The sequence below is a fragment of the Dysidea avara genome, chromosome 6 (genome assembly GCF_963678975.1).
Source record: "Dysidea avara chromosome 6, odDysAvar1.4, whole genome shotgun sequence".
Classification (NCBI taxonomy): domain Eukaryota; kingdom Metazoa; phylum Porifera; class Demospongiae; order Dictyoceratida; family Dysideidae; genus Dysidea; species Dysidea avara.
In genome coordinates, this window is record NC_089277.1 from 9240422 (window position 1) to 9254065 (window position 13644).

Here is a 13644-nt window from a genome sequence, read left to right on the forward strand (position 1 = left end):
CTCTTGACGATATATAGCGCATTGTAGCGTTCGTCAACAAAAATTATAACAGTTTGGTATCACGTGTTCTTCAGAGTAAATAATGGCTTACCATCAGGGGTTAATCTAGGGGGGGGCGGGGGGGGGCACAGGCCCCCTCTGGGTTAGCTATTGCCCCCCCTAGGTTTATACCTAAAGCCTTGAGAAATGGAAAGGTTTAATTGGTCCCAAAGTTGTATAATCCAATGGTCAATATTCAATGGCATCACAGTAAAATTTCACCAAAATTGAGTATATTTACACCTAAATTTTCAAAATTTTCCTGGGAGAGCATGCCCCCAGACCCCCCTAGAATCCGAAGCAACTTACTTCGCCCCCTCTAGGTTTATATTCTGGGTTGAGCCCTGCCCATGCGGTAGCTTGAGGAGGATGCGGGCGGTGGATGAGAAACTAATAATCACCAAATAGGAGCCTTAAATTGAAACTATTATCCTATGAGCTTTATCCGAAATCACATCACAAACATACAATGGCCGCTGTAGCGTGGGGACGTTCATAAAATTTGTATGGGCGACTGGGAAGAAAAAAATTTTGAATGGCGATATCTCAGCTAAGACAGAAGATGTTGAGCAGGTATGGTTATAAATTAGCTGAAAGAATAGGAATCTAGTGTTGTTTTGAAAATCAACCAAAAATCGTTTTTACGCACTTATTGTAATGTCCTATAGCCATACCTGCTAGTTAGAGTTCGATATCTTCCTTCTTGGCTGAGATATTGCCATTCAAAATTTTTCTTCCCATAGTTGCCCATACAAATTTACAAATGTCCCCACACTACAGCGACCATTTTTATGTCTGTGACATAATTTCGGATGAAGCTCATTGATACCATTAGCCATGGAAAGAAATAGCACATTTATTTCAGTAATAGTTTGTTAAATGGTAAAATATATGTATGTATTAGCAAGAGTAAATAATGGAAGAGAGAGTATCCAACTGCCATATACTGCATCAAAAATGAGCACTCAAGTAGAGAAGCCATCCTGTAGTGCTTTCAAAGACAGTGTTGAATGAAGTAATAAACACCTGCTAGGTCAGTCTGTTTGAAGTGCCCAGGCATGATTTGAAGTCAAACAGTCTGAGCTAGAAGTTGTTTATTACTTCATTCAACACTTACTTTGATAGCACTACGGGATGGCTTCTCTACTTGACCTGCTCATTTTTGATGCAGTATATGGCAGTTGGATACTCTCTCTTCCATTATTTACTCTTGGTATTAGATATTAAGTTGTTTAGTATATATTGGTGTAGTGACCAAGAAAGGGCTAGCTCTCAACTCCTCCCACTACTTTTTCCCTTTGACAATTCAACGTTAGAACAATCTTTGGAATCTTTAATTAATGTAATTTCCATTTGTCACTAGAAGCATTTCTACCAAAGCCAGATGATGTTTACACTTAACTGAATCTATACATGATCAACACAACTATTGTTAGCTTCCTCCAATTATCTAGTGTGCAGAGTTCACGAATCCTTCTAGTTAATTATTTAATTGGGTGCAGCATGGTAAAGAGGATATATTTACAGCTATATACGTAAAAATATGTATATTCTTTGACTTTTTCCGACTATGTGTTTAAATAATTATACAACCAAGTACTAAAGATAATACGAAATGCGGTTAAAATTACGTCATTAATAATTAATGAATGAATAAATAATGTTTGAGAAAACTACAAGACCTAAGGCTTTGCACTCACTGGGAATAGAATCCATGTTGTATGAAGAGACAGTCGTATAATGGACGGCTGTTTTCATGGAGGTGATATAAACATACTACAATTCTATTCAAAACAGTTAGCACGTGATGCCCACTAGACAAGCGAACTACTGTTCATTTGTGTTTAAAGTGGGCAACAGCGACTATTTTGATTGGAAGACGAGTGGTTGCTACGTCTGTTTAATAAACAATATGATAGTTGCTACTAATCGCTGGAGGTTAGTTTGTGTTGGTTAAAACACTTTAATAGTCTTGTTTCTTTAGTCTCACGTTACTAAGTTACCTTCACTCGTGTATGGGATGGGAGAAAGCCTCACCTGGCTTTCAGCCACTTTTGTTCTCAAATTTTTTTTGGTCTTGTAGCATATCCACAGCATCATGTGATCATCTTAGTACAAATGACCCAGCTCATGTTAAACTCAGATATTAGTTGTAGGTGACAGACAGTTGAATTACTCTGCTTTTATCCCGATCTTACTGTGGTCTGCTTTTGGCAACTCCAACCATGTCAGTGTTGAATGATAAGCTTTATAGTGGATAGTGTTGAATGATAAGCTTTATAGTGGATAGTAGAGTATTGAGTTGATGACTATAAGTTGTAGGTGTGGACCAGGGGTATGTTATGGAACATGTGTGTTGTGCGTTGTGTGTTGTGCGTTGTGTGTTGTACGTTGTGCGTTGTGCGTTGTGCGTTGTGCGTTGTGTGTTGCTTAGCCATGTTTAATGGTGAAATAAACTAAAACCCACAATCACTTCTTAGATGTACTACTATATAAGTACAGTGGAAACCTTGACAAAGTAGCCACAGTTACAAAATAACCTACTTTGTTCCATAATAATTTTTGCAAAGGTCCTTAGGGACCTCACACATACGTATACAATTGAAAACAAGTAGTGATGATTGGCATATTGAAGAGCTCATAGTACTAAGTAGTAAGGGAGAGTGTCTATATTTAGAAATTCAATATATAGAGCAAAGACTTTACTATTCAACAGTTTTCAACAATCCTCTATCACCAGAACAACTATTAATGTGATGAAAGATCATCATCTATTAAACCATACCCACAGTGATTTTTGTACATGCTGCTCTGGTAGTTACGTACTCTCCTTCATTATGAACTCTTGGTATAATATCCACCTTTTCAAACATACTTTATGTTGTGTGATACTTTTTGTGTGTGTGTGTGTGTGTGTGTGTGTGTGTGTGTGTGTGTGTGTGTGTGTGTGTGTGTGTGTGTGTGTGTGTGTGTGTGTGTGTGTGTGGGAGGGTGGGTGGGTGAGTGCAAATGTATAAGGTATGCTGAAGTTGGCCAGTGGCTATGATGCAAAAAGTGGACCATGTAGCTGTGCATAGTCAAAAATGTCTTCTTTTTCTTTCTATCAATATACCCATGATATGGTGCACCAGCTTTCTTAACCATATGACACTCTACCATGTGTCTTGATTATCACTTAAATAATCACTTCAAAATGCCACCATAATACAGATAACATTCAGTGTTGGGTCGCTACTTTTAACAAGCAATATACATGTATTCCTCATTGCTGCCACTGCAATGAAACGCGTTACTGTGATATGTGACCCATTGAATGAAAGGCTGTTTTCGCAAAATTTCATTTTCCCATAAAACCATACTGAAATACACTGTGTAGAAATATGCGTGCTACTTGAAAATTTACGCACACTTTAATCTCATTTGTATACACTGAAATTAAGCTTAAATTAATAAACCTATATACCACTGGATTTGTCTGTTTATGGAGAGTAAGAAAATCTTTGTTTCATGTTCGCACAGCAAAGGATACATGAGGTATGGGCGTTAATTTACAATGCGGTAAAAAAACAATGTTCACCGTTGTAATTTCTTAGTTGGAATGGCTTTCTTCTTTGTCAACATGGAGGAGTACAAGGAAAGCACTATACCTTGATTGATTTCCCAGTTCGTGGTGCACAGATTAAGCCAAGTCCCATCTTCATAGCTTGTTTCAATCGTGAGCTTTGATCGATTATCTAAGCACATGTAATTTATTTCCTGTATTGTTACTGTACAAATTGAGTTTATCACTGTTCCAACTGTCAAGTGCTATAACTGCAAGACCATTCATCATAAAAGGCTGAAACTTTGGCTGTCCACTCTTTTGTTACTATAAATTACAGAGATGTAATAAAATGGAATTCGAGGAATGTGTGAAAATGGCTGATTTTTGCTCAGCGGATCACATTACTACTAATATATTCTTATATATTGTATGAAGGTACTTTGTTCAGTACTTAGTTAGGTAATAATATTACAGTAACGAGTAGTAATGCTCTACTTTAGTAATGCATTATGTATGTAAAGTAATTGGGTTTATATGAACAAGGCAAAGTCAAGCATACCAATGGTGCTACAACTGGTTTCCTAGAGTTACAGCTAGTTGGTCGTTAATTAGAACAAGATACAATGCACGTAAGCTGTTGCTCATGCACAATGAATCCTGATAAAATTTGCCATGCTTTCACACCTTTGGCCTTTTGAGAGTGAGCATGGGTGGGTGGGACCATTGATATGGATGACTTCGCCTTCTTCATATAATCCCAAATGGCATGCAATCATTACATGATCTGAGCCATTTGGAAATTATATTCTAGCAGGCTCCGTCTCACATATCAATGGTGTTATTCATAGCTCTGAAGTTAAGCAAGTGTATTACACCTGAGAACACTAACACAATACATGATAGTTCAGATCTCACTACTTGATGAAGATAACACAGCCTGGCCATAACATGGGTCATATTTAGGATGATAGTAGAACTTCCTGAATACTGACTCTGTGTTCCAGTCTGCAGCACTCAGGATGCCACTGGTTGTTACTCCAGAGTCTGTAGTAGCTGATATTGATGCACTCCTTGTAGAGTGAGCTGTGCATATGTTGACATCAATACCTGAAAGTTTTAGCACTTCATTTAGCCATCAGACAATTATACAGGATGCCACTGGTTTGTGAGGTTTAACTATGGTCACTAAAGCTGATCAGACTCCTTTCTCACGAAATATGGTACTATCCGGTAACAACGAAGAGTCTCTACTGGGTACAGTTCTTTTGTTACCAGAAAAGGTAGCAAAAATATGTCAGTCAGGGACTTACCCTGTCTAGACTGTTTGGCCAGATTGCAGGGTAAGAAAGACACTCCCTCCGGTTTTAAATTGACATCCACTCATGAACTTATAATTCTTAATAATTCCTATTACAGTAGAACCTGTGTTACGGCCACCTGGATTAAGCGGTCACCTTTGCGTAAAGACCATGGTCACGAGGTCCCAAGTATTTTCCCATACAAATGTATGCATTATTGTCTGCATTAAGTAGTCACCTATCTGATGCATATAACGGCCAACCAAGAATTTGCTTATGAATCACCTTATACATAACTTCATACTTCGTATAGTGCTTTTACCTGGCTTGTTAAGCCAATTGTCTGGCACCAGGCAACATTTCAATTAATGCGCAATTATCACACTTCCCTCCTTTCATTGAATGCTATATAATCTATCAGGCTTCATTGCTTAAATGTTTTCAATAGCTATAATTCATAACAGGCTCATCACCTTGCCCTCTCTGTACTAAAAATTATGGTTGGCCCGAGCCTTTTAATATTAATTACTCATTTATAATGGTCATAGCCACTGAAATGCTACTGACCACCTTATTAAGGTTTTCTCTATAACGGCCACCTGTATATAAAGGCCAGATATGTCTAGTCCCAAGGTGACCATTATAGACAGGTTCCGCTGTAATTTCCCAGTAACTTGCAAAGCATTTTTTGGTTCATACATAATAAACAGTTTTGGTGTTGGGTAGAGCTGGGCGGTATGAGATTTGTCAAAGCTGGTATGGTATAGAAAATACCATAGTACAAATACATACCACGATTTGGATTGTAAATTTTACAAATTTATATGTCAAATGAACTTTGGTTTGGAAAGTGTAATATTTAGTTGATGAAACATTGCTAATATGACTTGAATGCAGTTAGAAGGTTATCTTTCACATTAGTAAAGGCTGGAAATAACAGGATGGTGTTATAAATCAACTGTCATCTACGTAACTCTAGACGGCATTCTTTAATCTGCTCAGTACGGTAACGGTATCATTAAAATACCTTCTCCCATAATACATACTGGCATATCGCCCGGCTCTAGTGTTGGGCTTCACTCCCTTCAAGTAGACACGATGAAATGGTGTATAAGAAAACTAACATCCAAGAGAGTCTGTGAACAGTCTTAATTCATACAATTGAGTCTTCTTAAAGCTTGCTTGCTCATGTGGGCATGTGGACTGACATGATCCACAGATCCACATTTTTCTCAAACCAATTTCAGGAAGCCTGGTTTAAAATTTTACACATACGGTATGAGCAAATTGTTACCAAAGGTCACATGAAAACTGCAGTAACACAAAACTAATTGTTGGATGCGTAATTTTATGGTAGAGGAAACTTATGAGCATGTTAGCATATTCACAATTAAACTTTGTACAAATTTTTAGAGCTTTCTATTTAACAGTACAGTAGAACCTCTCTTATCTGGACCTTTGCACCCCATTCATTCAACTCAGGCCAACCTGGGGTATCAAACTTGAATCAGCCCTTGTTTACACTATTACTCAACAAGCAGGCTAGGGATCGCACACACTGAATCACAATAGGCTACAATAATTAATAAGCTGTTGATTATTTAGGAGCTTAATATAAACACACTGAAATTGTAGTGAGGAAGCATAGAACCAGCTGAAATAAGTCATATAATGTAATAGTCACCATGTTTAAACTATTGGATACTCCTTTCACCAGAACATTAATGCATCGTTAGAGCGTATCCGTCACATAGTCTACTAACAGTACAGTATGTCGTAATCATTTTGTAGAACAGTTTTAATATACTTGCTGGTTGACCAACAGAAGCAAATATTATTGTCAGCCCAAGTTGGTCGGCCCAGAATGCATTCACACTAGTGTTTTTCTAGTATAGGTATAGTGTTCTAGTACAGTTCTAGTTCAGTTGCCAGAATTAGTGTTAGTTCTAGTATTCATTGTTTAAAACAATTTTAGTTAGTGTTAGTTCTAGTATTCTTGTTAGAAACAATAATAGTTTGTATTAGTTCTATAATATCCATGGCTGAAACAATTTTAGTTAGTATTATAGTACCTGCAATTTAGTAAGTGTTAGTTATAGTGCAGTACTGATGCTAATTGTCATACTTATTCATTGCTTTTACAAAAAACTGATCACTAACTAGGTGAATTAGAACTATCATCCTATACCACTTTGGGGAGTAGAACCTACGTAACCAAAGATATAAAAAACATCCTACCTGAACAATATACTTTTTGTTTCTACGTAAGAAGACCTCTCTAAGTTTTGTCTGTCACACAGTTTTGTTTCCCCTTGTCATGCACCTCTCCACCAGAAGAAAATATTCTTTCCACCGGAGCGGTGGCTGCTGAAGTGTCACAAACCACTTGAGCTAGTAATGGATAGCTACATGTCAATATGTACTTCAAAGTCAGGCTTTAATGTGCCAGATAGTTAGTTTACCAATCAGGTTCCTACTAATCTCAAACATTAGTTGCAGTATATAGTAGTTGCAGTACTAAAAGTTTTAGTTTAGTTCTTTTTTAAATATATTGTAATGGAATTATAGTCTAGTTCCTAGAACTAAAAAGAAAAGGCTGTACTAAAACCACTTTTGTTATTGTTATTAGTGCTTTACAGTGACCAGCACTGAAGGTCTGTAGCAACATGTGCTGCAGCCTTAGGATTACCTAACCTAATTGCAAGGACTTAGACTTAGTGACTTATAACTGAAAAGGTGTAACAGAAAAGGGGCCAAAGAAAGGAAAAAAATCCTTCCAACCCCAGGATTCGAACTGCAGGTCACCCAATGTCTAGTCGGGGCCACACTCAGTCTCCTCCAGGAGGGATGGATTTTCTTCCTTAAACCTAAAGTATTTATTGTTATTAGTGCTTTACAGTGACCAGCGCTGAAGGTCTGACAGCAACATGTTTTAGTTCTAGTTCTAGTATAGTAGAAAAACACTAGTTCACACTGTATTTTATTCCTGGCTAACCTGTGCCAGCCCATTTTTGTCATGCATGCTATACTGATTCGCACTACAATTTATATTGAGCTGTACCTCTATTGGAAGGTAGTGTGAACGGAGTATTGGAAAGCAGCATGAATAATTCTCTTCGATGTTGACACAGTTAATGAGGTTATCAATACACTTAGAGACTTGATACGAGGTTTGTAAATTTCATTTAGAGGCCTGCTCACTTAGTGGGCTGCTGTCAGATGTAACGCTACTTCAAAAGTGATGAATATGTCAGTGATTTAATTAGTGGTTGTATTATTCGGTCAAGTGATTTGGGCCTCTATTAGCTACAATAGCACTACAGTTATAGCAATAAGCCTTATTCACAACTATAGCTTGTCTATTAGCATTGCTAATACACCCACAAGCCACAAGCTACCTTTTAAACTGTTGTAAAGTTTTACAACTCTGCGATCACGTTTACTCACTACCCACACTTGTCCCTCTGTGGCAGTATTTGTCAACCCATGCCGTGGCTATAAACAAGATTTATGTAGTTGGCTGTAATAAAGCTTGTTGCCTTATGGCTTGCTGTAATAAAGCTTTTTCCTTCACGGCCAGCTACAGCAAACCCTATTGCTTGAACTTGGGTCATGGCCAACTTCCTTGTAACAAGCCTTGTTCTTCATGGCTAGCTGAAATAAAGCTTATTTCTTTGTGGCCAGCTGTAACAAACCATGTCACAGCCACGAAACAAGGATGGTGTAGTAAACACGTCCTGAACACTAAACAACAACTAACTGATTGTAATAAAAACATTACTTGTATTTAAGTACTTAAGGCCACTCCAAATATATTCTCTGTTGCCTGTCCTCCACCTGCATCTCTTTACTATCAACATTTTAATGTTCCATTATTTCATATTCTTCCATTATTTTCTGGTTATTCTTGCATACTATACTGTACAGGCTCAGTATATAAAATGATCTTGTAAGCATGTCAGCTCATGTGTAGGCATGCTATCAAGTCAGTGCAAATTCATCTTTGTGTTATTCCTGCAACTTAAATGATCAAAGAACAACTATAAGTATGCTTTCATACAGCTTGCTATGGTTGTGCCAGGCAAATAATAGCTTAAAAAGCTGCTAATCTCACAATGAAATTCTTGAAAACTGTTAATCTTACAATGAAATTAAGGAAATAAACTGCTTACCCACATGCAAGTATGTTTGAGTATACAGGATGGGAAACAAAGAATTTATTTGGAGTGGCCTTATAGCATATTAGTATACGGATCTTAGCTACGGACATTTCTGGGATATCAACAGTAGAATGTACCAGATAAGAGAAGTTCCACTGTACCTCTTATGACCTCACACACACATTAATCAATGACAAAGTTAACTTGGTTAATACCCAAATATTTTCAGGTATACGGAAAATTAAATTTCTGTGTATCTCTACGTAGTACAAACATACTCTAATTTCAGCACTGCAATTGTAAAATTCCAGCATTAGGTCAAAACCCACACCAATCTCTACAATGAGGATAGTAAAGCTTGGCTTCAATAGGTGAATAATATACAACCTATATACAATACATGCTACTTCTGATCATCTCTAGTGATATCAGCTTCACGTCTGGCCCAACTGAAATGGGAACATTAACAAGTGAGGTATAATTATGACTTATACATACACAATAAGACCTTTAGTAACACTGCCCAGTATGGAGAATCCAATGGGAATTGGTTAAGGGCGACAGAGAATGGGGGGCAAGGGGGGCTGCAACCCCTGTGGAAAAAATTATGGGGGGCTTAGTCCCTCTAAAATTATCTGTAACTGTGATACACTAGAGAAACCCATATCATGCTCGTGTCACTTGTAGTTGTAAGCTGGTAGCTTTTGTTTAGAAGCTTTATAGCTAGTGACAAACAAATGTAATATTTAATATTTGACTAGCTATAACCCTCAAAGTAACAAGTAACATATAACCATAGTGCATTACATGGCATAGAAGTATTGAGTAATATGTAACGAGTTATATTTTAATTCTAACAACCCCAACTCTGCTAATAGTTTAACTTCTGAAAACTGAAGCAGGTTGAGTACTCAACATCAAGGCTTTAAAGAAGACTATTGGCAAGTACAGTAAAAAGCTCAAAGCAAATTTTAATCAATAAAACACCTGTGACAGAGTATTAAGGACAGCATTTATTAATCTCTCAACTATACCAACTTGTGCATCATTTCCTTGTAACAACATTCACAAACAACATCCTTTGGAAACATGTTGATGTTGTACTACTTCTAAACCAGCTGCAGTTATCCATTTAACACTTTATAATAAAATACTATTATAGTAGGGATGTCAAATGTGTGGGTGTAGCCTGAGATAAAATATCACCCAAAAATCTGCCTTGATTTCCCCTCATGATGACATGACAGAATTGGTTGGGTAAAATCTAGTCAAAAAATGCCTTCAGATCGACTCAAAATGTTTTCACCAAGTTGCCACAGAATTTAAATACAGTCAAAGGAATTTTCTACTGCCTGCCTGCCCGATGCATTCGGTCAAGAAAATTGGCTATAGCTATGGTCATATTTCTTTCACAGAAACACTTAGAATTCACTTAAGAAGAAACCTTTGGCATATTAATAGCCATGTTTGCTATTGTCTTACCTTTATCCTTCCATATACTATGGTGGCCATAGCATAGTAGTTAGTAGTATGGCTTCGACCTCTGGGTGTGCATGTTTCACAATATTATTGCACCAACATATTGGAATACACATATGTCTTGGTTCCAGGCGAGGTTCCAGGTGGGTAGTCAGTGAGCTGTGCTCCACTGTAGATGAAAAGTCGCCTGCAACCAGGAGATGGACTGCTAGTAGAATGGTATGCACAAAGAAAGTGAGCTGTTCTCCGTTTAGGAATTTAAACTAGAGCGTAGTACCACTGCAATAAAAAGTACTGAAACAAGTTGGATCAGAGTAGTACATAATGTCCAGATACTGTTAAACAACAAGGAGTGAATATCCCTGCTGCGCTCAGTACTTTTTATTGTAGTAGTACTACATTGTTCCTACTCTAATTTAGTTTTCTTCTTATAGTAGAAATCAAACAACTAATTATACAAGTATATATTAGGATCACAGAGGTCTGGGTTTTCTGGCCAAAAGTATCACCCAAAAACCAGGTTCACAATACCTGACCATCCTGGCACCTTGGCAGTATTAGTTAGGTATAACCAAGCTTTCGGTATGACCCTAAATGCTAATCTACTACAAACTTTTAAAAATTTCATTCAGTGGAATATTTTACTGACTAACTGGCTGCCTGCCTGATGCCTTCAGATAAGCATAACTTGATAACGACTAAGGCTTTTTTCACTGTTCAACATTGCTTCAGCCCAACAGGTGCCTTTTGGCATATCACAGTAGGTACAATGCACGCATCACAGACTTACCTTTGTCCTCTTTTGGGTTCCATTTCCTTGTGCTGCCAGCCCAAGGTGTTAATTATCGGTAACTCGATGGCTTCCCTACATTTGTAAACGAGAATTGTCCGCATTTTCTGTGGTGACTGGATTGATTGCAGAACTGTTTCTCCTACTGTTCTTCATTTGCAACACTGTGAAATGGGCTGAACATAGCTGAAAGCAGGCCTTAAATTAACGTGCAGTCAACGGACAAAATCTACACAAATAGCACAATGTCTGCACATAATTAGTTTTGGGCAGACACACATGTCCTTGCAAAACCAATAGTGGTACCATAAAAGCTGATGTGTACAAGTTTGTTTGTAGTGCTAACAATAACTGTCACTTGGTTGCTAGGAGATCCTACATTTTCCCAACCCAATGCCACCTCCCTTTGTGTACTGCTATCACCAGCAGCTGTTATGACCACAGTCTGGTGATATGTTGCAGCTATTTGGTTGTGTTTAACCTCAAAACTTTCAATGGAAACTCCCTATTCCAATTCCAGCAGTCTATACAAAGTGCTCCTCTAGCTCATGTCTGTACAATTTGATGCTATGTCTGTACATTTGTGAATATGTAAGGACATTTGTCCTTGGCACCTTAAAAATTAAATTAAGGCCTGTGAAAGTGAATCATAATGGCCACTACACTTTCGAGTCAGTAATTGATAAATGGGATGCATGAATTGTCCATATTGTTATGGTGACTGGATTGATTGCAGAAGTCCCTTTACTGTTCTTCACTTGTAGCATTGTGTAATGGACTGAAAAACATATGGCAGAAAGGAAAGTGTAATGGTCACTTCACTTTCCAGTCAGTAATTGATAGTAGGGATACATGTTCAGTTGAAAACACCACCTCTGGTACCTTCCTTTCTTTTGATGTAGTATGTACAAGTTCACTAGTCATAATAATGTTACAATAAGCAAACAAACAAGTATCTGTATATCATAAGTTAGTGATCACAGAAATAACAAGGGAGGTCACCTACACCTGCAGATATACTAGGGAACATTTAATCCATAATTCAGTTAACAAGCGCACAATAATTAATAAGCTTTTGATTATTTAGGAGCTTAATAAAAACACTGAAAGTGCTGCAAGGAAGCGTAGAACCAGCTGAAATTAGTCATACAATGTAATAGCCACCATGCTTAAACTATTGGATACTCCTTTCACCAAAACTATCAATGTTTCTTCAGAGTGTATATGTCAAATAGTCTACTGATAGTATGGTATGTCGTAACCATTTTGTAGAACAGTTTAACTTGCTGCATGGCCAACAGAAGCAAATATTCTTTGTCAGGCTGAGTTGGCCAGCCAAGAATGCATTCACACTGTATTCTATCCCTGGTCAACCCATGCCAGTCCACCTCTCCTTGTTGTACCATGCTGGACCTAGTTTGGGACGGTTCAATTGATCCGCCCTACAATTTATTTCGAGCTGCATCCGGGTCAGAAGGTAGTGTGAACGGGGTGTTAGAAAGCAGCATGAATAATTCTCTTCAATATTGACACAGTTAATGAGGTTATCAATACATTTTGAGACCTGAGGTTTCATTTAGAGACCTGTACTTTGGTCCTTTGTATTTCAGCAGTACTACATTGTCCCTACTCTAGTTTAAAACTCCTAATTTTCTTATAGTTGTATAATAAGGAAGCAAACAACTAATCATACAACTATATATTAGGGATCACGGAGGTCTGGGTTTTCTGGCCAAAACTATTACCCAAAAACCAGCTTCACAATACCTGTCCATCCTGGCACCTTGGCAGTATTGATTAGGTATAACCAAGGCTTCAATATGACCCTAAATGCTTCCAGTAGATTGCTACAAATTTCATCTTGTGGAATATTTTACTGACTAACTGGCTGCCTGCCTGATGCCTTCAGATAAGTGTAACTTGCTAACGACTAAGCCTTTTTCATTGTTCCGACATCGCTTCAGCCCAACAGGTGCCTTTTGGCATATCACAGTACGTACAATGCACGCATCACTGACTTACCTTTGTCCTCCTTTGAGTTCCATTTCCTTTTGCTGACAGCCCAAGGTGTTAATTAGTGGTAATTTGATGGCTTCTTTATGTTTGTAAATGAGAATCGTCCGCATTTTCCATGGTGACTGGATTGATTGCAGAGATGTTCTCCTACTATTCTTCATTTGTAACAACTATGAAACAGGCTGAACATAGCTGAAAGTGAATTGTAATGGCTACTTCACTTTCGAGTCAATAATTGATAGCAGGAGTACATGTTCAGTTGAAAACACCACCTCTGGTGCCTTCCTTTCTTTTGATGTAGTATGCACGAGTTCACCA

At 37.8% G+C, this 13644-nt stretch overlaps 1 protein-coding gene across 3 annotated transcripts in view; it reads left to right on the top strand.

Annotated features, from left to right (window-relative positions):
• The window catches only part of LOC136257743 (uncharacterized), an 80963-nt gene that overhangs the window by 745 nt on the left and 66574 nt on the right, over positions 1-13644 (top strand). The window lies entirely within an intron of this gene.